Below are 24302 nucleotides of genomic sequence, written 5' to 3'. Positions count from 1 at the left end.
TCCTCTGTGATTATACCACTAGGCAAAGTGCTGGTGTTCAATTTTTGGAAGGGTGTGTGAGTTGATTCTGTTTTTGCAGAAAGTATCTATTGGAGTGGGAGGGGGAGGAAACTTTGCAAGTATGAATAGCAATATAATGGTGGATCCAGGCCCTTTTAGCCTAACTCTGCCTTTAAATACCAGTTATACAGTATATCTGGAAATTTCATTAAAATCATAACCCTGGAGCCATGCTTTACCAGTGGTTGTAAAAGCAGCATCTGTCCCTTGTTTCATTGCTTTCTGGATCCTTTTCAGATCATCACTGATGACACCACTCTGATAAGTCACTCTGTCATGTCCAAAGCTTTATCTCATCTTCTTTATGTTTTGCTTAGAAATTACATATCAAGATGTATAGCACTCCATGGTTTCTTAGAATTTACAGAGCAAGAAACAGCAAATAATGAGAGAAGGTTTTGATGTTGCAAAATTTCCATCTGTTCACTTGGATATATAATTATATGCATGTAGCTATCCGTGCACCTTCAGCAATCCATAATTGGAAGGCATTTCCTTCATTAATCATGCAGGTGGTGTGTGATGCTACATGCAAAACTGCTGAAGTTATGGCCAAATTTACATATTCTTACTGTGATTTATACCACTTAAAGCACTTTAGTTTTTAGAACTTAATTTGTGTTGGAGACGTTTGTTTTTATTACCTTTTGAGTCAGGGTTTTTATATGGCTAACATACCACAAGATGGCACTATATCAGAGCAACACTAGGACACTGGGACATCCATCCTGATTAGATTGTTTGGGCATTCAGAGTTGGGATTGTACAAGCAAGCAGCTTGGTGAGCTTCTTCAAGCTCTTCTAAAACTAACTGAATTATTCCAAAATTGACCCTCCTCTTTTACCAATCGGGCAGTGAAAAGATGCCTCATCTTTCACTGGTCCAAGTTTACTGAGATGTAGACAATTGAGCCTCCGTGCAAAGAGTTGGCCAGGAGTCAGTGGACCATTGAGCTTTTTCAGATGCTGTCTAAGGAGACAGCAATGGCAGGGAGTGAGGGGGAAGGGACTTTGTGAGGCATGGAGCACCCACATGTTAAGACGTTCAAATCAAACCTGTGAAGCTGTGGGTCAGAGTGGTGATAAAATCTGAAGGTCTGGGATAGAGAAGGACCTGGTTGCACTTTTGCTATGCTGTAATATTTGTTTGTTTTCCTATAAAGAGACCTAGAGTTGAATGGGGTTGAAGATCAGAGAAGGACTCGGCCCCAAGTGTGCTAAAGCTATCAGTTGCCATCAGTTTCCATTCATGACAAAATTGTGAAGTGTCTTGCAATAGGTGCTTCTAACAATTATTTAGTTACTGTGAGTTCAAAGGAGGGAAATAAATATTAAGTGAGTGATCATGAAAAATTGCTTGAGCAGTAGAAGAAAATCCTGGTGCCATGGAGTTTGATTCTTATTTACACTGAGGCCCAGTTACACTAAGAAAACCCAGACTCCAGCAGGGTAAAGGAGCCTTAAGGTAACAATTAGGCCCCTGTACACTGCCAAAGTAAATGTAAATGAGAACTGGGGCCTTGGAATCAAACCTGAAGTCATTCCTATGAAGAATCAGTCCTGGAATCAGGCCCGGCCAGCCGTGGCAGGATGGGAGGGTCAGGCTTTCGGAATATTCATTTGCTAAAAACTGAACTGGGTGACAGTTTACATTCTTCAAAATGCCCAACAATCAACATCCATGTCTCAACCTGCCAACATATATATCCAGTTTCTTATTTGCATGGAGCTTCATGTAATTACTAAAGCCCCATCAACTGTATTTTTGAAACGTGAGTATACTGATAGTTGTGCTGCCTATGAAAATAGTGCAGCATTATTTTGGAGTCATGATCCTATTAGCCAGAGAGCACAAGTCCAACTCCTGGTCCACTCTGCACTTCCAGCCCAATGCAAACACCAGCCTGATTTTACACAGGAGTAGTTCCATTTGAGTTGAATGGGACTATAGGGAGTAAAGTGTGTAGATTTTGTTAGAACAATGATTGACGTGAAACATCTACAGCTATAGTTTTCCTACTGACTGCAGGTATTCTTGCTGGAGAATGCAAGAATTTTACCTTCTTTTAAAATGTTTTCAGTATAGAATAGAACATTTCTTGGATCCACTTGATAACCAAAGTTGGTCCCTTGGAGAAATCATCCAGCCTGCCTAGGAATTAAGCCATTTAAACAGAAATTGTTTCTTTCTCTACTTCTCAGTATACTTTTGGTCTTGTAGAATGAATTGAGTGGGCATGAAGAGGTAAATACTGAGTCTGCTCTGCCCCAAAAATGTATTGAGGAAATGTTGCAATAACCATGTAAAACCAGTAAATATTGGTGTTGGTAAAAATGTCAATCTGTCAAATGAGTTAACTGCCATCTATTGTACATGAAAAAACTTGAATTTTTCCTTTGTGGCAATAAGATGTGTTTATTTGACAAACTGTCAAATATTCATCTTTCTAAATGCTGGCACTTCAGATTTGTATCTGGTTTATATTAATTATTCTTAACCATCTTCCACCAGAAGCTAGAAAGAATAATTTCACTTTTCTAACTTTTCCATTTGTTTGTTTGTTTGAAATTTACTTTTTAAATGATCATCTTTCTCAATAGCCCATGTTGCCATATTCTGACTTCTGCGTCATTATTTTGTTTGCTTCCTGTGCATCTTTGCTTAGATTTAGCCAGGGTTAGCCAGGTCACAGACTATTCAGAGCTGTATAGGTTAAAAAACAATACCTTGAATTCCATGTGAAACATATTGGTAGCCAGTGGAAATTATGGAGAATGCATATGATGTTGTTAAAATTTCCTTTTGATTATCTGATGGGGGAGGGGGTTAGAAAATTTCAATATAGAGAAAACTAAGTGACACATTGTTATTACAACCTTCCTTATATATAAAATAAACACATAGCCAGGAGCAACTCTTCAAAATGAGCAAAATAATTCTTGCACTGAAAAAAACTTCACTACCAGCATAGAAAGACTAAAACACTAAACTTAATAAAAGGACACCTCAAGGTGATATAGTACATAGATGAAATATGGACATTTGACCAGATGTTGGCATGGCACATTTCAACTAATAATATGGATTTTGTAATCAGCAGATGGCTTGAAGGACAAAGTCCGGATTATATAAAAGCAGCAAAGCTCTCTTTCACATTTCAAACATAGAAGGCTAAAAGGGCACCAAGAAGGTCACCAATGGTTGTCATTCAAGTGACAAACTTGAGACTTGCAGATGGCAGAGTTTCAATGGGTGTCCTAAAAATATCAAGGAAGACTACTAAGGGAATGAAAATTGTAAGGGGAGCAGATAAATTAAGGAGTTCCTTATGCCATCGGAGGTTCAAGAATCAACAGTGATCCTGCATCAGGTAGATCAAAAGTGTTTTCTCCAACTGAACAGTGATGTGAGCTCGGTTTAATCTTGACTATTTAATACAAAGAGTTTAAAGCATTTTAAAATGTTTTATTTATCTCTAAAGAAAATTGATAGCAATGAGCCAACCGGCAAATATCCATTCGTTGGTACTATCAATGTGCTACACACCTTACTTTAAGCAACACACTGTGACCCATAGCAGCTGGAACTGGGAGTGCTAGTGGTGCTGCTGCCCGCCCTGGCTTGAAGTTTTAATAACAAGCCAAATACCATGGTTTCCGCCTTCAGCACCCCTATGATTAAAAACTCTTCCAACACCGCTGATGTGAACCACTTCTTTCCCAGCAGCACCATCTCAGCAATGATTGCAAATCAGCAGTTTTGTCGCTACAATGTCATGTTGGAAGTGCTTGTTGCAGTAGTTCTTATTTTTAGAGAGAGTTTAGGACCATGGAAATTTTACTGGAAAGTATAAATTTACCCAGGATCTGACGGGGGTGAGGTTTTGTACAGTATACAAACAGATCAGCCAGGAAGATGGTGTCACCATGGAGAACAATGGCTGAAGGTAAGAATGGAAGATTTTATTTAAAAAGTAATTGCCAAGTTTGGGGAAATGTAATGGGATAAATTTAGCTAAAATGTGGCCACAGTGTCACACCCACCCCCCACCCTCTGAACCCCACAGAAGCCATTTCCACAGGGGCTAGAATCTGTACAGGGGGAAGCAGTGGCCAAGGGCAGTCCATGGTAAAGGGTTGTTCTTCTTAACCACTGAGGATAGGCCAAGAAGCAATGGGCTTAAATTGCAGCAAGCGAGGTTTAGGTTGGACATTAGGAAATACTTCCTAACAGTCAGGGTGGTTAAGGACTGGAATAAATTGCCTAGGGAGGTTGTGGATTCTCCATCTCTGGAGATTTTTAAGAGCAGGTTAGACAAACATCTGTGTGGAATGGTATAGCTAATACTTAGTCCTGCCATGAGTGTAGGGGCTGGACTAGATGACCTCTCAAGGTCCCTTCCAGTTCTATGATTCTATGGTAGATCAGATTAAATGGAGCTGCATTGCCAAGGAGCTGGGGGTGGGGCACCAGAGGCCAGAGCAAGACTAGCGATCTGATGCCTCTGCACCAGTGTCCCTGACCTCCAGCTGCTCATGGGAGTGTGCCCTGTAACCTTTTACTTAGGGATGTGTGTGGAGGTGCAAACCTTATTTCACCCTCTGGGGATAATATTGAGGGACTTGGGCAAGACTCCACTGGCCATTTCCTCCAATGGATTCCCCTTCCATGGGCTTGTCATTGGGAGGGATAATCTGGGGCTTTAATGATTATGGAAAATGGTAGACCTACTCCAGGAAATTGAAGGTTCAGTCCCAGTTTCCACACTCCTTTCTGAAGGCGTCCCACTAAGATCCTCCATGCTGCATGCTTGGTCCTTCATACATCTACATTTCTGGCCAACATACCCTTTTCAAACAAAAGAGCATCTGATATCCCTTACTGAGCTAAGCTACTTGCTATTGGCACATGCCAAAAAAGGGAACTGGGCTTAAAAGGGGTAAATTGTGATAAAATAATGTTTCTTATGCACAAAGTATGTTTTGTTTTTCTTCCATGGAAATTGCACAAAATAATGTAAATTTAGTCTTTTCTTTCCAAGCTCAGTGTTTGAGAACGTGAGGCATAACATTGATTTGTTCAAATGAAGTATAACTACTTCCAGCACCTAACTTTAACTGAAGGGAGGAAAGCTGGAGGCCAGGGGGGATGGGGAGACAATAATTTGCAAGGGTCTCACAAGATCTCATTATTTCATAACCATAACGCATGACAAAAATATGCAATCAGCTGAGGCTTTTCCCATACGGTTAAAGAAATTGTTTTTGAATAATTCCCCGTTATTACAAAACAGAGAAAAATATTTAATGAAATGTATAAAGCAAGCCATGTGCTTCAGCATGCCGGGTAATTACACTGATTTTATTACACTGAATTTTGGTTTGTTTTTGGGAGATAAATATTGTCTCGGTAATAGAATCAATTATCATCCTAAAGTAAGTAAAAATACTTGGGCAGGAAGGATGGGAGCCCATTATGAATGAAGCATTCTAATTCCCTCCCCCGCTGCCAACACAAAGAGAAACAAGCAAGTGTTTGTCCATTGTTTGAACCACCCCTTTTTAAGGCTGTTTTCATGCATCAGGCATGCCAGCATGATAGATGTGGATTCACCTTGCTGTAGTATGCAACCTACTGATTAATCCCTCTGTATGCACAGATGTTGCTGAGTATTGTGTGAAGTATTAGGACTGTGTAGAGATCTCCACAGTTCCCTAGTAATCAATACAGTATCATTCTTGTACCTATATTTGCTATCCATCCTCAGTACACTATGGACCTCTTTGCGTGTGAGCTGCTGTTTGCACACAGTATGCAGCTAATGCACCCCTCTTGCTGCATAAAAGATTTGTCAGAAGCAAAAACTGGCAGGCATAAAAAAAAAATCAGAATGGAATCCATAAGATGAGGAAACAGCTGATTCTGAAACCTTGTAAAGATCCAGTACACTTTGATGCTGATGTCCATTCAAAGTACCTGAACTTTTCAGTGCTCCTGTTAGATGACGGTCTGTATAAATCTCATTATTATTCTTCATAAGTTAAACAAGATGTATGGTCAGTAGTTAATAATGAGTATTTAATATAACATATTCATAATAGTTATTAATGGCACTCATTGTAGTATGATGCACTAGGTGTGAAATCCTCAACCTATTCAAGTCAATGGCAAAAATCCCATTAACTTTAGCTGGGCCAGGATTTCACCCATGACATTTAGCCTACAGTTAACTATGACTTGTGAAATATTTTAGCTATATATACCTAATGTGCAGAATGTAACACTTCTGGTGGCTTAGATATTTTACTATGCATATTTCATTTTCTATTCATTCACTCTGCCTACATAAGCCTTTCTGAAGGTGAAACTAGCTCCTTTCCCATTCTTTTTTAGAACAGGTTAATCTCTGTTATTATAATTATCAGTACTTGTACATATAAAAAAAAACCCTTTCAAACCGCTTATGCTATAGTATTTTAATCCTCCTGTATGGTATTGAATTTGCATATTTGACTGGTGCATTATGCGTGATAAAGTGTTTAAAATCAGTTTGCAGTACCATTGTTGATTTCAGCTTTGACCGTGCAAAAATATACTATTAAAGGTGATCTAAAAAAGTGTTGGAATCTTTGCCTTAGTTGCAATGTATAAAAGGGGTTGAAAGTTGGGGGATGGGAGAATTGTCTATTTAAGGGGTTTTTTTCTGTTTGTGTTTAATCTCAGGAATAGCAACTCCAGTGTTCACTGGAGGGCTCTGTGGAGGACAAGAGGCTTGTGTGGATGAGTGCAAAGGGGCTATGTTGCAGTCAAAGTGACAGGAGCAGAGGCCTGAGCCAGTCAGAATTCCACCTGGACTAGTACATTGTCCTCCTTGCAAAGGGTGCAACAAACTACTCTTGCTGAGCCCAGCCTGCTGTGCTATGACTCTGCTGTTACTGACTCCTCTGTACTCCCTTTTAGGTAATTAGGACCAAATTTTTTAAGTACTTGGCACGCAGAAACTCCCATTGTTCTCAGTCTCCAAGGTCTCAGTGCCTTGATCTAAGCACTGGAATGTCTGCCTTCCTTTCTTTAAAATAACCCTTTTGTATTCATCCTCCAGTGAGACAATCTAAATTATCATCTAGTGCTGCTTACAAAACACGGTAGAACACGAGGGAAATGAGAGTGCTAGGCTAAATGATTCCACATCCCTAGAGCCTGTTGTCATCCATATTCTGCCTAATTCCCAGTCTGGTATGCCCATAGTAAAGAAACAATGGAGTGACTTGTGTATATTGCTAGGAAGTGTGGGTCTTCTCTGCTTCCCACAACTGGTCCGTGTAGGACACTAGTGAGTGCAGCTGGTGGAAATAATTTCAACCAGCATTTTTCGTAGAAAAATACAGTTTCAGTTAAATCAAAATATTTCACCTTAACAGTTCACTTTTGATAAAATTTTGATTTTTCAAAGACAAACTTCAAATCAAATTAAACAATTTCATTTCAAATGGAAATTTGTGTTTCATTTTTCAAAAAGAAAAAAATCTGTTTTCTATTCTTATTTTCTCCCCTTTCTCTCCCTTTATAAATCCCTCCTCCCATGGAAAAAGAGGGGCAGGTAAAACAAGGAGAGGTGAGGGAGGGAAAATATGAAAATTGAAATCTTTTTTGGAAACCAAACAAAATATAAATTCTTCTTTGGAATTAAATGTAAATTTAATTTAGTTTCATTTTGATTTTTTTTTCCATGGCAAAGGGGGAATTTTCCATGAAAATTTTGAAAAAAATCATTTTAGATTGGGTTTTTTAAGCAACAGCTGGCAGCTAGAGGATCTAATCCTTTGGCTCAAGAGATGGAGATTTGTACTTTCTGCATTGAAGGTCTAGGGGGTCAAACCCCATTCATGGCCAAGCTGAAGTGGTGAAACGCTGAATATAGAAACTTCTCTTGTGTAATACAAAGTTATTGAAACTAACCCCGATGCACCTTGTGGGAAATACTGTCTCTAGCATGATTAGAAGAACTTTAAACTGTTGAAGTCTCTGGGTCTGACCAGTGTATATTTTAGATGACCAGTCAGAGTTATTGGGAATACATCTTTGTCACGCAGTGAACTCCATCTCGTTTTGGGAATGCCATTTTTTTCCAGAGGTCTCTACATTGTATTGGAATCTTCATGTTGGAGTGTGTCCCTCATGTTGTACTGTAGCCTCCACTGGGGGTTAGAGCTTCCATTTTGTAGTTGGGGGGTGGGAGGCGTGACAGAGATTCTTATGGCTGTGTCTCAGAAGCTGGCACCGAGCAATCTAGGGCCACCAATTCTGATTCTGTGACATTTTACCAGCCCATCCTATGCTAATCCTGTGTTCTTGGCTTTCTTGACAGTGTGTCTGGAGGAATTAATCAAGAAACCAGAATTCCCATGACCAGGTGGATTCCAGAGGAACATATCTAAACAACTGAGATCAGGATGGATCAGGTACTGGTTTCAGGGGGTTGATGGCTAGACTGCAGGGTCCCACTGCCCAAGAAAGGTGTCAGACATGGGATCTGCACCTGGGAGTGCACTTGAGACCACCCCCATCCCAGAGCCAGGACCAGTGATCAGCCTCTGTCCAGAGCCAGGGGGCTTAAAAGCACATGAGATTTAGTGGTTGGGCGCACTCACAACAGACTGGTGTCCATCCAGAGAGAGGGGGAGAGGGCCAGGTTGTGACACAGTAAATAAAGCCTTGCATGGTGACAGTTTTCAGAGTGGTAGCTATGTTAGTCTGTATCAGCAGAAAGAACGAGGAGTACTTGTGGCACCTTAGAGACTAAAAAATTTATTTGAGCATAAGCTTTCGTGGGCTAAAGCCCACTTCATCAGATGCATGCAGTGGAAAATACAGTAGGTAGATAGATAGATAGATAGATAGATAGATAGATAGATAGATAGATAGATAGATAGACACAGAGAACATGAAAAAATGGGGGTTGCCAATGGTATGGTATGGCAACCTCCATTTTTTCATGTTCTCTGTATATATCTATCTATCTATCTTCCTATTGTATTTTCCACTGCATGCATCTGATGAAGTGGGCTTTAGCCCATGAAAGCTTATGCTCAAATACATTTGTTAGTCTCTAAGGTGCCACAAGTACTCCTCGTTCTTTCAGTAAATAAAGCATTCATTTTCACTTTGAAAGATTGGAGGAATTTTCAAGAAAGAAAAATTCAGACACTTGAAATACAAGATTTTTTTTTCACAAACAAACTGCAAAGTAATTGTACAAGGAAAAGGCTGACACAAAAGACTAGGTGGATGTGGCCAGCCATGTTAGGTCCTTTATCATTTTTCTACTTTTTTTCTCCTCTTCTATGACGAGGCTACGTGGAGGGAGATGTGATCTTTCAGAATTAGCAGAATCTGGAAGAGTACAAAAACCAAGCTAGAATCAGTCCATTTCCCATATTCTTTTCCCTCTTCCATTAGCCATCACAACATAAGGCACAGCACAGCAATAGTACGATATGTTCATTAACAAAGCTATATCACAGGGTGTTCATGTCAGGCACAACCTAAGACCTTGAGCTCAGGGACAGCAGAGTCACCACAGAACGAGTACTGCTGCTGTCTCTAGCCACTCCAATGGAGATGGTATGGGGCAGAGCTGTGGCTCATCTGTTCCTATATCAGCCAGGTTGTGGGGTCCAAACTCTTCCTGCACCCACCCACCCCCCTGGGCTCCATGACTTGCTGCTCTTGCTCCACCATAAATCTCTACACCACCCCTAATGTAGAGCTATGACGATAGGCCAGTGTCGAGCCCTGTAGGGCAGCTCATCTAAGTTTAATTGACAGGCATACAGAAACATTCTGTGGTTAAACAGTGTGTTCACCCGTGCAGGGTCTCATTTTCAAAGGTGTTTCAACCAGTGTTATAACTTTGTGCCTATATTTTTTGCATGTAGAATATGTTGCTGGTGCAAACTGTAGAATGTGGCCATGCAAATGGGAGTTGCACATCCAATCAGCTTAACTGGGAGGTGTCTACTTGATTTATGCACCAGGGCTTGTGCATGCAAATTCTACTGGGGGGGGGGGTCATAAACAGAGATGCCCTGTCTGAAAAATTGGCTCTTTATTTATCACTCAGTTATCCACTTAAGTGAACTTCACTGCTGACTTCATGACTCCATTTCACCAAAAACAGTCAAGTAATCTATCATTTCACAGTGCACAAATTGCTAATATCCAGAGAAAGATTGAATAGGGCAAATACCCATTGCTAAAGCACTTATTTCTTCCTACTATCAGAAAACTAGCATTTTCTCATCCCCTTTTAAAAATCCTATTGCTTGTGCATTTGGACACCCTTAAATGAAGCAGGGTAGCATTGTTTAAAAATGTTGAAAACCAAAAAATCAGTGGGAAAGTTTTACTTATCTAAGTGCTGTTCATTTGACCCTATGCTGTTCCCTCACTTGCTCGCTCAGAACTCCACATCTAAAGTCAAAGAAGGTTTTCTCTCCATTTTCAACATTCACTAAAGATTTTTACTCCTCGGGATATGCTAGTTCAGTCAATGAGGCTAAATCTTTGAGTGCCAAAATCATATTCCAACACAGCTTGTCTGAAATGAGTTTGAGCTTGGTTTAGATCTTATAGGCAGCAGCTCCCATTTCTATTGCCAAATAGATAGCTATGGCTCAAGAATTGGCACAATGGTGAAATCTGGATGCTAAAATTTTCCTCCAGATTTAAATGCAGTGGGCCTGATTCTCCCCTCTCACTGGTTTTACACCAGTGTAACCCTCTTGACTTCAGTGGAGCTACTCTAGATTAACTTTGGTGTAAATGAGTGCAGAATCTAACCCACTGAAGTGGAGTGTGATTATTGGCAAAAGAGCAGAGAAAGCTTACACTGTAATTCTCTGGATAGTACTTGGCCCTGAACAATTTAGGAAATTTCATTTTCCATGATTGGAGTCCTTATAGCAATCCCATACCAATAGTGATCACTTAACAATTCTGGCCCAAATTTTGCTCTATTGTGCCAGCATAACTAAGAGCAGAATTTGGCCTGTTGACTTCAGTGAAATTGTTCCAGGATTAAACAGGTGTAAGGGCCAAACTACCCCTCAATTACAATTTTCTCAGGGACTCAGTGATAACACAGTTGTCACCATGATTTTATTTTGTGAGCCCTTAACTATGTGCCAGAAGTATCCTAAAATCTTGGCTATACCCAAGAGGTTACCATAGTTAAAACATGACCAGGCCCATCTACAAACCGAAATTGGAAGTACTTTCTAACTGGGTTACAGATAACAGTGCTGTAACTGGGGCCTTAGACACAGATGTAATATACAGGTGCTAACTGAGAGCAAAATTTGGCCTCAAACCTCCGAATCTTTAAAAGACAGATGTGCACATTATAAACACACCTGACTTATTAAATGGCTGACTTTCCTGGAAATGAATTTCAGAATTAATTCACAAGCCACTGTAAACAATTTATCTTCTTTGCACAGTCCTAGTGTCCTCCTTCCAAAAAATCTAAATGACTTCATTAGTCCGAAGACCAACCTAATGTTTCCACACTAGAAGAACGTGCACAACATTATGCATGTTATTGTGCTAATCACTGGGCAAAATCCTGGCTTTAGCTTAAGAAAATCACATGGGTGAGAGCAGAGCAGAACCAGCTGTGTGTTATACACTATAGCAGTGATACTCAGACTGAGGCTCAGGAGGCACAAGTGGCTCTGTAATGTGTCTCCTGCAGCTTTTTCATATTAGAACACTGTATGATTTAATTATTAACCAATCTAAGTTATTAACCAATCAAGATGATTTTACAGTGTTATTAACCAATTGCAGACTACTTAGTCATTTTGCTGTGAGTATGTGTGTATATATATATATTAAAAAATGAAACAATGAAGTCACACTATGTAGCTCTTTTAGGTAATGCTGATTGATAATTTGGCTCCTGAACCACTGAGGTCTATTACTGCAGTATAACTAGGGCCCTACCAACTTCACAGTCCATTTGTCAATTTCACAGTCATAGGATTTAAAAAATCATAAATTTCATGATTTCAGATATTTAAATCTCAAATTTCACAGTGTTGCAAGTGTAGAGGTCCTGACCCAAAATGCGGTTGTGGGGGTTTCACAAGGTTATTGTAGGGAGGTCGCAGTATTGCCACCCTTACTTCTGTGCTGCTGCTGACAACAGTGCTGCCTTCAGAGCTGGGTGGCGGGAGAGCAGTGGCTGCTGGCTGGGAGCCCAGCTCTGAAGGCAGAGCAGCTGCCAGCAGCAGCGCAGAAGTAAGGATGGCCTGGTATGGTATTGCCACCCTTACTTCTGTGCTGCTGCCTTCAGAGCTGGGCCCTTGGCCAGCAGCCACCAGGCCTGCTCAGCTCTCTGGACTGCTCAGCTCTGAAGGCAGCACCAAATTAAGGGTGGCATTACCATGACACCCCCCCCCCACACACACACACACACAATAACCGTGCGAACCTCCTGCAGTTCTCTTTTGGGTCAGGACCCTCAGTTTGAGAAAAGCTGGTCTCCCCTGTGAAATCTGTTTCGTACAGAGTAAAAGCACACAAAAGACCAGATTTCACAGTCCATAACACGTTTTTCATGGCCACAAATTTGGTAGGCCCCTAACTAGAACCATCCTGCAATAGCATCCTGCTTGGTGGGCACCAGGGTAATGAATGACTGGGTGCACTTTTCTTCTCCTTTGTGCATGATCAGCATGTGTCCAGAACTACTAAATGTTACTGATTGTAGCAAATGCACTAGTCATTTGTGAGACTGGGAATGCTCCCAGCTCTCAGACCATGTCCCCAGGGATACGGTGCACAGACCAGCCTGATGTCCTTCCCTAGCGCTCTTGTGAGCACTAAGAGGAGATGCACCTCTGCTGCTTATGTAAGGGGAAGAGGTTCCTTGCACCCTCTTTCTGCTTGCTGGAGGAGCAGAGGGCAGAACATAACTCTCAATGAATGTCTTCTGCTTCTTCTTTAGTCTTAGCTAAATGAGGAAATCAGCTAGCTCTTTTAAAACTCTTGGATGCAACCCATCTGGACATGTTTTAAAAATGTCTTACTTTAGCGGCTGCTGTTTAACATCTTCCAGATACTAGTGGAATAGATTTGCTATGACTATATCATCTGTTTTTTTCCCAAATACAGAACAGATATTTATTGAATATTTCTGAGTTTTCTGCATTATTATTGATAATTCTACCATTTCCATCTAGTAATGGACCAATACCATTGTTAGGATGCCTTTTGTTTCAAATATATTTTAAAAATTTCTTCTTACTGTCCTTAACTCTGCTGGCTGTGGATTTCTCCTTATGTTCCTTTCGTTCCCTTCCCTTATTAATTTCCTACAATTCCTAGCTTCTGATTTATATTCATTATTATCAACTTCCCCTTTCTTCCATTTGAAATATATATATTTTAATAGCTACTTTCACCTCCCCTCTAAACCAGGTTGGTATTTTAAGTGGGATGGCCTTCTTCCTTTACTATGGCTTTTTGGGTATCTAGTAAATTGTTCTTAAACAATTCCCAATTATAATTCACATTGTTCTAACTAAATTCTTCCTCCCAGCTGGTTTGATTCATAATTGTTTTCAGTTTAGTGAAACTGGCTCTTTTAAACCACCATGTATACATTTCTGATTTGGACTTCATGCTTGAACACATTTATAATGTGGAACCAGAATAATCACTTTTACCTAAGCTACCATTTATTTTCAGTTCTGTGATCAGCCCCTCTTTACCTGTCAAGATGAGGGCTAATACAGAATTCCTCTTGTTGGATGCAACAATTTTTGAGTTAGGAAATTGTCATCTATAATATTTAGAGATTCCAAGGTATTTTAGTACTGGCAGCATGAGACCTCCAACATATGTCACTATAATTGAAATATCCAATGATCACACTGCCTTTTTTCCCTACACATGATAGAGAGATGCTTAAGGAACCTACTGTTCCCTACTGTGATTTGGTGGTCTGTAGCAGACACCAACTAGTGCCCCGTCTTGAAATATATCTGTTAGGACATTGATCCATAAGCATTCAAGATCATTTTCTTCCTCCTTGTCAGTGACTCAGAAAGAGGTAATGCCATTTTTGACAGAGTGCCACTCCCCTTCCGCTTTTGCCCACTCCATCTTTCCTAAATAGGTTATAACCATCAATTTTAATATTTCAGTCATGCAAATCATCCCACGGGGTTTCAGTAATACCAACTAGATTGCATCTATGCTCATAAACGAGCAATTTCAATTCCTCTTGTCTGTTACACAGGATCCTAGCACTGGTGTATAGGCAATAAAAGAATTACTTTTCGTACCTGGATTAACTTTGTTTTCAACATCTCGATTTTGTTGCTAAATGATTGCTCATGTCTTCCCTCTTTTTAATCTCCCCCTTTGTTATTAGTTTATTGCCCTCCTGACTACTCTAGCCAGCCTGGCCCTGAGGAGATTGGTTCCCCTTCTACCGAGAGGGTGGCCATCCCCTCTACTCATGAAAGATGAACCAGTGTTCCACAAAACCAAAACCCTCCACCACTTTCCTAGCCAGCAGTGCACTTCCAGAATCTTCTGCCTTCTGTCTTCCTTCACTCCCAGGACATAAAGGATGTCCAAGAAGATCGCTTGGATAGTCTTCTTCTTCAGCATACTTCTGAGTTCCCTAAAGTCACCTACTACCTGTGAGATATCCCCCAATGTAGTGTCATTAGTGCTGATATGAACAATCACCTATAGGTCCTTGCCCCTTGGCTTCAGAAGCCTATCCAGTCTCAGAGTGATGTCCTGTGTTTTAGCTCTGGGAAGACAGTGCACCAATTTATTGCCTGTCACATGCACAATGTTCTTTTGATTCTCCTGAGTACTGAATTTCCAACAAGAGTGGTCTATCTTCCTTGGATAGTTTGAGATCTCTTCGTGGGCAAGGTTGATTTTCTTACAAGTTGGGCTGAGCTGCCATCCACAGGTGTGTTCCATACATGTCTCCATTCCTTCCGACAAGTTGAATCTTGAGAGGTGTCTTCCGCAGCTTACTCACTGAAGACCTGGTATTGATTGGAAACTTCTAGTTGTGTGGAATACATCTTGGTCCTCTTCTCTCTGATGGCCACAGCCTGCCCATCCTCTTCTGTCGTCAGCCATGTAGAATGATACCGTGACCTCTTGTGTCTGGTGGTTACAAACTGCCAGGCCTCTTCTCTGACTCCTCTCTCAACTCCTTGGCGGCAAGTTCCTTTCTTGCTTGAACCTGGGGTACTGATGTTTCCCAAACCTGGCTATCTAGGAACTACTCAGCTTCTCTGATTCTCTGTAGCATCTATCTTGCCCTTCCAATCCAAGAATCTTTTCTTCCAACACAGTCACCAACTTGCACTTCATACACAGAAAGTCCCATCAGGCAGGAAATAAAATGTGGCACATCTGTTGCAGTTCATCACCACTGTTTCATCACTGGCCACCATGAAATCCCATGTAGAGCTGAACCTTGGAGGAAAGCCTTTCAGAGGTTTCTCAGGGGTACCCAAGATTGTGAGGCATTTTGCTAGCACCTGCCATTAGCATGAGGAACCTTTGTCTGTGCCTGCCATGTATCAGCTCCCCAACTCCACTGGCCACAGGCAACACAAGCACTCCCATCTAGGCCTTGCAGGCCCCGCTGCCACTCTACAGGTAAGCAATAGGCATACTCCAGACCTCAAGCCCTCTTAGTGCCTCTCTGGAGTGTCCAACCCCTGGAGTGTCCACTGGACACTCAAAATATTCACCAATCTGCTGCTTTCAAAGAAGCAGTGCACCCCTGCATACCAGTTTCACCTTAGATCACCACTCAATTCACAGTACTTACATTTGATTATAGTGAAATCTAGCAAAAGTTTATTTAACAAAGCATACAGATTCAAATAGTTGCAAGTAGACATATTGGAAACAAATGATTACATATAAAATAAAATCATAACACACATTCTAGTGTCTAGACCTAATTAACAAGATGCTCTCATGTCTAATGAAGTATTGCTCATCCAAAATCTCTGCAGCACCTTACAGGCAAGCTGCCGGTGACCCTTCTTTCATGACACATGCTCATGGTCAGTTTGCCTCCTAGGCGAAGGATTCAGTGTGTCTCTTTGCCCTCCAGACCAAACCTTTGTTTTTATTCATAAACAGGACACACCCCAGCTGTTTGTTTCTTCTGTAGATTCCCTCATCTCTCAATTTGCACCTGTCTCAGTATGCAGATAGGCATACAGTGTGAGGGTTACAATACACAGTACATAAATGGCCAGACAGGGAGATAAATGTCAGTTACCTCCTGCCTGAAAGGAACATCTTTGAGGTACATCACCTCCTGGTGAGCCGCCATAACTCCAAGACCTTCAGACTATTATTTTCAGTATAGATACATAACTCATTAAATATTATCTTTACTACATTTTGCAATGATTATGACAACCAGCAGGCTACTAGCTCTCAGTAGAAACCTCACATGCCACCCTTTAGTGAATTATTATGCAAATATCTGACCCAGGGGATCCCTGTAAAACCTTATGCACCCCCTGGGCCCTTTGGGCCCAAGTGGTCCCTGGGTCACAGCCTCTCACACTCCCTCTCTCAACTCCCTCCAAAACTCTCCTATTAGCTGCCTCTGTTCACAGCTCTGGAGTTTGCCTAGCAAGTGACTTTTTAATACCAAGTTTCCCCGCTTAGCTTAGCTCTGCCCCTCACCACCAGGGACTGATTAACCAATCAGAGTATGTCTACACAGCATTTTGAAGTGAGTAGGAGCAAACCTCCCAGCCCAGGTCAACAGACTCATGCCAGTGGAGCTTGCACTAGTGCTCTAAAGACAGCTCTACAGACAACACTTTGAAGCTGCAGCTCAGGCTCTGAAGCCCGCCCACTCCTGCCCTCCCTAGGCGTCAGGGCCTGTGCTCCAGCCCAAACCACAACTTCAAAGCACTGTCTATACAGCTATTTTTAGAGTGCTAGCGTAGCCCCACTTGTCCAAGTCTGTTGACCCAGGCTCAAAGACTCACTCCTGCTTGTTCCAAAATGCTGCATAGAGCCTCCGAGACTTCAAACAGCAGGGCTCATCAAAGCTCCAAGGGTGGTAGCCAGGCACCTACAAACCTACCTGTCTCAGATTCAGACTCTAAGTAGAATTGTTACTTCCTGGATCTCCAGTCAAATATAAGAGGGAAATCCATAGTTTCAATAGTGAGAAGGATTGCCCTAGTACTCTCTGCACTTGCAGTGCTGAGCTTTCTGTCTTTATCTAAAATTGTTATTGGTGTTTATAGAATTTCCACACTTTATTTTATCAAACTCTCAGCACTCTCTCTAGAATACAAAAGAAAAGGAAAATAAACAGGCTATGCTTTTTCTTCTAACCACTAGTTGGTCTTCCTTTAAGGACCTTAGAAGACATTTTTTCTGTATTGTTTCCTTGCATATGTGGGTAGCTTTACTACTCCATCCCCCTCAGGACCACTTAACAACATCAGCAAAGCAATTAAGTACAGTTTTCAGGAAAATGCCAGAGGCATTACACTGTCTGGATGGGAGTCTCAGCCCAATTATTTTCATCTAGTTGCGAACTATGGAAAGTGGACTTTACTTCATTATAACTTCAGTTCCCACTGATTAAAAGTCTAGTGTGTTACAGACAGTAAGGAAAAATGAAACAATTAAACTTTCCAGCAATAAAATTGCTGCATATTCTTCAGCATACGGGTTTACTTCTCTCCAGAGAAGTGATTAAAATGAATTGATTGAACTATAATTTGATTGACTGAAGAGCTTCCATCCATTACACTAAAGCTTAAATTCCATCTTATTGCTCTATTTAACTCGGAATATAAAAAATTTCTGGCAGCCTGGCAAACCCCTTATGTAGTCAACTAACTGAAATTTCTTACAACTCTCAGACTATGGAGGGGTCCATTCTCCCTTTGCTATGTTCATGTGACTCACAATGGAATTGAATACATACTCAGGGAGAAGATGTCTAAGAAATTACATGAATCTGACTAATGTCCTTAAAGAAATATTATGGAAGGACTTCTAAATTATTGAGTGTTTTGTGCCCCATTACCCAATCATTTGGGGACTTTAAACGCATGATTGTAGAGATGGCTATTCAAAGAGACTAGAGAGGTTTTAAATTGTAAGATCATTTAACTGTTGCAAACCTATCTAAGCAGCAACACCATTTACTATTAAGAGCATTCTCATACTGGCAAAAGTGCAAGGATCATGCCCTCATCATGCAAGGGTCTAACTACACATGGCTTTAACTTGTGCAGCTATGTGTTGGAGGTTGCCAAATGTATATACTGTACTTGATACTTTAAAAGTCTCCCCTTTTTCTAAGCTCTGTCTACTCCATATTGGGTGTGCAAGTGTTGTCTTGTTAAGTGGATTGAGCACCGGGCTGGGACTCAGGAGACCTGGGTTTTATTCCTAGCTCTGCCACTGCTAGGCTGGGTGACCTTGCACCAGTCACTTCACCTTTCTGTGTGTCATTCCCCCCCCCCTTTAAAATGGGGATAATGACATTAAAGTGCTTTGATTTCTATGGATGTAAAGTGCTATATAAGAACTAGGTAATCTTATTAAAGAATGAAAGTCAGTTGTGAGCCCGAATGTTGCAAACTGAGATGCCAGTGTGGAAGCACTAGCAAACAGACACAATGTGGCCTTTGTTTCTGTCCTATGGCTAACATGATATTTTGGTGCATAAAATGCCTAGGTTAGATTTTCCCCTCTGAACATTTAAATTGAATCACCACGCATACAATTCCTGTTGTATATTACAGATGGCGCACTCTGACTTCCCCATCCCCACTTCCCATCTGGAACTAAAATACAGAATTTGACAAGGAAAATTGTGCTGCCATAAAGTTGCATCACCATCAAATTCTAGAGCAAAGTCTCAGCAAAAACAAGTGAAGTTGGTAATTTAATCTATCCGTTTACTCAGTCTCATGTGAAGACAAGGGATGTGTAGCATCTTGTTTAAATATTTAATCCTCCTCCTTTAATAGCCAGATCCAAATCCTAATGAAGTCCATAGGAGTCTGAACATCAATGAGAACAGGATTGGAGCTAGCCATTTAGAACATATAAAGGAGACAGTATGGCTCATTGGATGCAAGTGGGGCTGGGTATCAGGACTCTTGAGCTCTTATGTGAGTTTTGTCATTGAGTTGCATTGTGATCTGGGCCACCACTGTAAAACCAGTAGAGAATCAGGCCACACCTCTAACTTAAAGTACCATAGTATTTGGCCCAGGTGTGGTTCCAATGCCAGGATTTTACAGGGATTTTGTTCACTGTTGATAGTTAAGGTTGCGAATTTGTCACAGAGGTCACAGAAGTCACAGATTCTGTGACTTTCCGTGACCTCTGTGACTTCTGCTGAGGCCGGTGCGCCTGGCTCAGGGGCAGCTCAGGCAGCCCCTGCTCTAGGCTCACCAGCCACTGCTGGGGCAGTCTTGGGCCACTGCCCCTCCGCCGCAGCAGCAGAGTTTGATTGTGGGAGGGGGCAGGGTGTTGGGGTATAGGACAGGGTGAGGTGGGCTCTGGGCGGCGCTTACGTGGGGGGGCTCCCCGGAAGCGACAACATCCCCCTCTCTCGGCTGCTGGGCAGAGGCGTGGCCAGGCAGCTCTGCATGCTGTCTCCGCCCAGAGTGCTGGCTTCGCAGCTCCCATTGGCTGGGAACCTCGGCCCATGGAAGCTGTGGGGGCGGTGCCTGAAGATGCCTAGATGTGACTGGTAGTTTCTTTTGTTTTCTGTTTCACTTTCATGACCCTCAACAAAAAAAGAAAGCACAGAATGAAGATGTGTAACAATAGAAATGTTTTAAAAGGTAGACAAGGGCAAATGATCAGCAGCGATCAGTTTGGTAGAGTGCCTCTGTGGGATGCTTGACCCAGAATTCTAGTCTTGCTCATTGCAGACAAACCAAATAAAAGTCTACGAATGTAAGTGCTTTATCACTTGAAGCAGAAAGCCTGAATTTCCTTACAATGAACAACAAAGATTTATAGAACTGAAATTTTCTATAATAAAGATGCTCAGCTTTTCAGAAGGTGGGAGATAACTCAGGTCTTACCATACAAGTATAAATATTAAGTCCTGAAATTGTACCTAACTTCTCAAGGACAAAAAGAAAAGGAGTACTTGTGGCACCTTAGAGACTAACCAATTTATTTGAGCATAAGCTTTCGTGAGCTACAGGTTTTCTCACCCTCATGTCTTCTGCAGTTTCCACAGTATGCATCCGATGAAGTGAGCTGTAGCTCACGAAAGCTTATGCTCAAATAAATTGGTTAGTCTCTAAGGTGCCACAAGTACTCCTTTTCTTTTTGCGAATACAGACTAACACGGCTGTTACTCTGAAACTTCTCAAGGACAAAGAGTATTAGAGAGGCAGAATTTCAGTCTAAATGTGTGGATGAGATGATGGTGTAGGGAGGAGGGGCTTAGTATATAGTATCACTGGTATAGTGATCCAGGAGTTCACATTTGTCACTGGCTTGGTGAAATCTAATTATAGAACACATCATCCGTTTCGAGTATCTGCCCTGTTTTCTGACAGACTGCCCTGAGGTAGGCACTCACAGTCGTAAGCCACACCAGACAGCGTGAACTGGCATTAAATGAGGATAGTGGTATAATAGGCATTGTGGAAACTTGGTGGAATGAGGATAATCAATGGGACACAGTAATACCAGGGTACAAAATATATGGGAATGACAGAGTAGGTTGCACTGGTGGGGATTTCACACTAAATGTTAAAAAAAAAACCCAGAGTCAAATAAGCTGAAAATCTTAAATGAATCACATTGCAGCATAGAATCTCTATGGATAGAAATTCCATGCTTGAACAATAAGAGTATAGCAGTATAGGAATATATTACTGACCACCTGCCCAGGATGGTGACAGTGATTGTGAAATGCTTAGGGAGTTAGAGGCTTCAAAATCAGAAAACACAATAATAATGGGTGATTTCATATTGACTGGGTAAATGTCACCTCATGGTGTGATGCAGAGATAACATTTCTAGACACCATAAAATGACTGCTTCTTGGAGCAGCTAGTTGTGGAACTCACAAGGGGAGAGACAGTTCTTGGTTTAGTCCTAGGTGGAGCACAGGATCTTGTCCAAAAGGTAACTTTATCTGAACCACTCAGTAATAATGACCACAATGTAATTAAATTTAACATCCTTGTAGAGGGAAAAATACCAAAAATAAATAAATAAATAAATAAATAAAACCCCCACAGTAACATTTAACTTTAAAAAGCTAAATATACCAGAATAAGAATGCTAGTTAGATGGAAATTAAAAAGAGCAGTCACAAGGATAAAATGCCTGCAAGCAACATGAAGACTACTTAAAAACACTAAAATAGAGACTCATACTAAATGTATACACCAAATCAAAAAAGACAGCAGGAGGACCAAAGAATGCCACCATGACTAAACAGCAGGGTAGTGGAGGCCAATAGAGGTAAAATATCGTCCTTTAAAATTTGGAAGTCAATGAGGAAAATAGGAAGCAGCACAAACTCTGGCAAATAAAATGCACAAGTATAATATGAGAGGCCAAAAAAAATAATAATTTGAGAAGCTATTTGCAAAGATGTGAAAATTAACAGTAAAAATGTTTACGTACATCAGAAGCAGAAAGCCCCCAGACAGTGAGGCCACTAGATAACCAAGGTGTTAAAGCAGCACTCAAGAACAACCAAGGCCATTGCAGGGAAACTAAATGGACTCTGTGCATTGGTCTTCACTGCAGAGGATGTGGGGGAGATACCCAAAAAGAATAGCTCTCACATGGGTGACAACTCTGAAGTACTGTCTCAAATTGAGGTGTCACGAGAAGAGGCTTTAGAACAGATTGATAAATTAAACAGTAATAAGTCACCAGGATCAGATAGTATTCACCCAAGAGTTCTGAAGTAATGCAAATACAAAATTGCAGACTACTGACTGTGATATGTAACCTAGCACTGAAATCAGCCTCTGTACTAAACTATTGGAAGGTAGCTAATATAATGCCAATTTTTAAAAAAGGCTCCAGAGGCTATCCTGGCAATTATAGGCTGGTGAGCCTAATTTCAGTAATGGAAAAATTGATAGAAACTATATTAAAGAACAGAATTATCAGACACATAAACACAATTTATTGGGGACAAGCCAACATGGCTTTTTTAAAGGGAAATACTGCCTTCTCCAATCTATTAGAATTCTTTGATGGAGTCAACAAGCATGCGGACAAGGGTGATCCAGTTGATATAGTGTACTTGGACTTTCAGGAAGCCTTTGACAAGGTCCCATATGAAAGCCTCTTGAGAAAACTAAATAGCCATGAGGTAAGAGAGACCTTCCTGTCATGGATCTGTAACTGGTTGAAAGATAGGAAACAAAGGGTAGGGAAAATGGTGAGTTTTCATAATGAAGAGAAGTGAACAACAAACAGAATCCCCCAAACACATGTACTGGGACCCCTGTGCTGTTCAACATATTCATTAGCGACCTGGAAAAGGGAGTGAAGAGTGAAGTGGTAAAGTTTGTAGACAATACAACATTATTCCAGCTAGTTAAGTCCAAAGGACTTAAGGAGTTACTGTAAGGAGTTACTGATGGGTCTCATAAAATTGGGTGACTGGACAACAAAATGGCAGATGAAATTTAATGTTGACAAGTGCAAAATGATCCACATTGGAAAAAAAACCCAACTACACATATACAATGATGAGGGCTAAATTAGCTGTTACCACCCAAGAGAGAGCATGGAGTCCCGGTGGATAGTTCTCTGAAAACTTTCACTCAGTGTTCCACAGAAGTCAAAAAGGCTAAAGGTATGTTAGGAACTATTAGAAAAGGCATAAAAAATAAGACAGAAAATTTCATAATGCCCTTATATAAATCCATGGTGCACCCACACCTAGAATACTATATCCAGTTCTGGTCACCCCTTCTCAAGAAGAATTTAGTAGAACTGGAAAAGGTTCACAGATGATCATGAGTATAGAACAGCTTCCATACAAGGAAAGACTAACAAGATTAGGGCTGCTCAGTGTAGAAACCTGATTACTAAGGGGAATATGATAAAGGTCTATAAAATCATGAATGGTGTGGAAAAAGATTTACCCTTTCATACAATACAAAAACCAGGGGTCACTTGGTTCATGATTTCACAATGAAATAAATAAGCAGCAAAATACAAACAAAAGGAAATACTTTTTCCACACAGCTAACCTTTAGAACTCATCACCATGGAAGTTGAATGGCCAAAAGTATAACTTGGTTTGGAAAAGAAGGAGTGGACAAGTTCATGGAAGATGGGTCCATCAATGGTTATTAACTAAGATGATCAGGGACACAACCACATACTTGAGGTGACCCTAAACCTCTGACTATCAGAAGCTCGGCGTGGAAGACGAGGTGGATCACTCCATAATTACCCTGTTCTGTACACTTCCCCGGAGGCTTTGATACAGACCACTGTTGGAAACAGGATACCAGGCAAGATGAACCATAATCTTTCTGAACATGGCAGCTCTTACGTTCTTACATACACTTATTGCCTATTTGGAGAGCTATGCATTTTTTGTGTGTCTTCTGCCACACTGCATAACACAAATGTGGCATGGAACTGTATGATGTGATATATTCCCATGGGTCTTGCTTTTTATAGACATGCACCATGTGTACATAGGGCAACAAATAGCTTAAATAAAATTTAAGGTCTAATCCTATAGTTTTTACACTGACAAACTCCTACTAAGTTAACAGGAGTTGTATCTGTATAAGGACTGCAGGATAGAGTGCTTCATTGAAAATTGACATTTGAATCATTTTTTACCAACAAAAGGAGAAAGATTCTTGCTTAGGGACAGAATGGCATACTTTGGCTGGGTCAAAACCAGCCTCAGGTTTCCTCATCTTCCAAACCTTGTGGAGCAAAGCTGTATCACAGAGTGGGTGAGTTAGGCCCACATGCTGAAAGGTATTTAGCATCCAACTCCCACAGAAGTTAGAAGCCTTAATACCTTTGGGGATCTGGGCCTCAGGGTATAATTTTCAAAAGCACCTAAGGGTGGGATTCACAAGGGGGAATTAGGTTCCTGACTGTCACCTTAGGCACTTAAATTCAAAATTTAGGCACCACTTTCACTCACTAACACTGT

At 41.0% G+C, this 24302-nt stretch overlaps 2 long non-coding RNA genes across 3 annotated transcripts in view; one reads left to right on the top strand and one right to left on the bottom strand.

Annotated features, from left to right (window-relative positions):
* LOC141996841 (uncharacterized) overlaps positions 1 to 24302 on the bottom strand; it is a 209182-nt gene that overhangs the window by 144386 nt on the left and 40494 nt on the right. The window lies entirely within an intron of this gene.
* The window catches only part of LOC141996842 (uncharacterized), a 185241-nt gene that overhangs the window by 143504 nt on the left and 17435 nt on the right, over positions 1 to 24302 (top strand). Inside the window, exon 2 of the long non-coding RNA XR_012641621.1 lies at positions 8430 to 8523. This is a non-coding gene — a long non-coding RNA (uncharacterized LOC141996842). The remainder of the gene's footprint in view (positions 1 to 8429; positions 8524 to 24302) is intronic.

This window comes from Natator depressus, chromosome 12, assembly GCF_965152275.1.
Source record: "Natator depressus isolate rNatDep1 chromosome 12, rNatDep2.hap1, whole genome shotgun sequence".
Taxonomy (NCBI): domain Eukaryota; kingdom Metazoa; phylum Chordata; order Testudines; family Cheloniidae; genus Natator; species Natator depressus.
The sequence above is the reverse complement of the archived record's forward strand: the minus strand, read 5'-3'. Positions and strand labels throughout refer to the sequence as shown.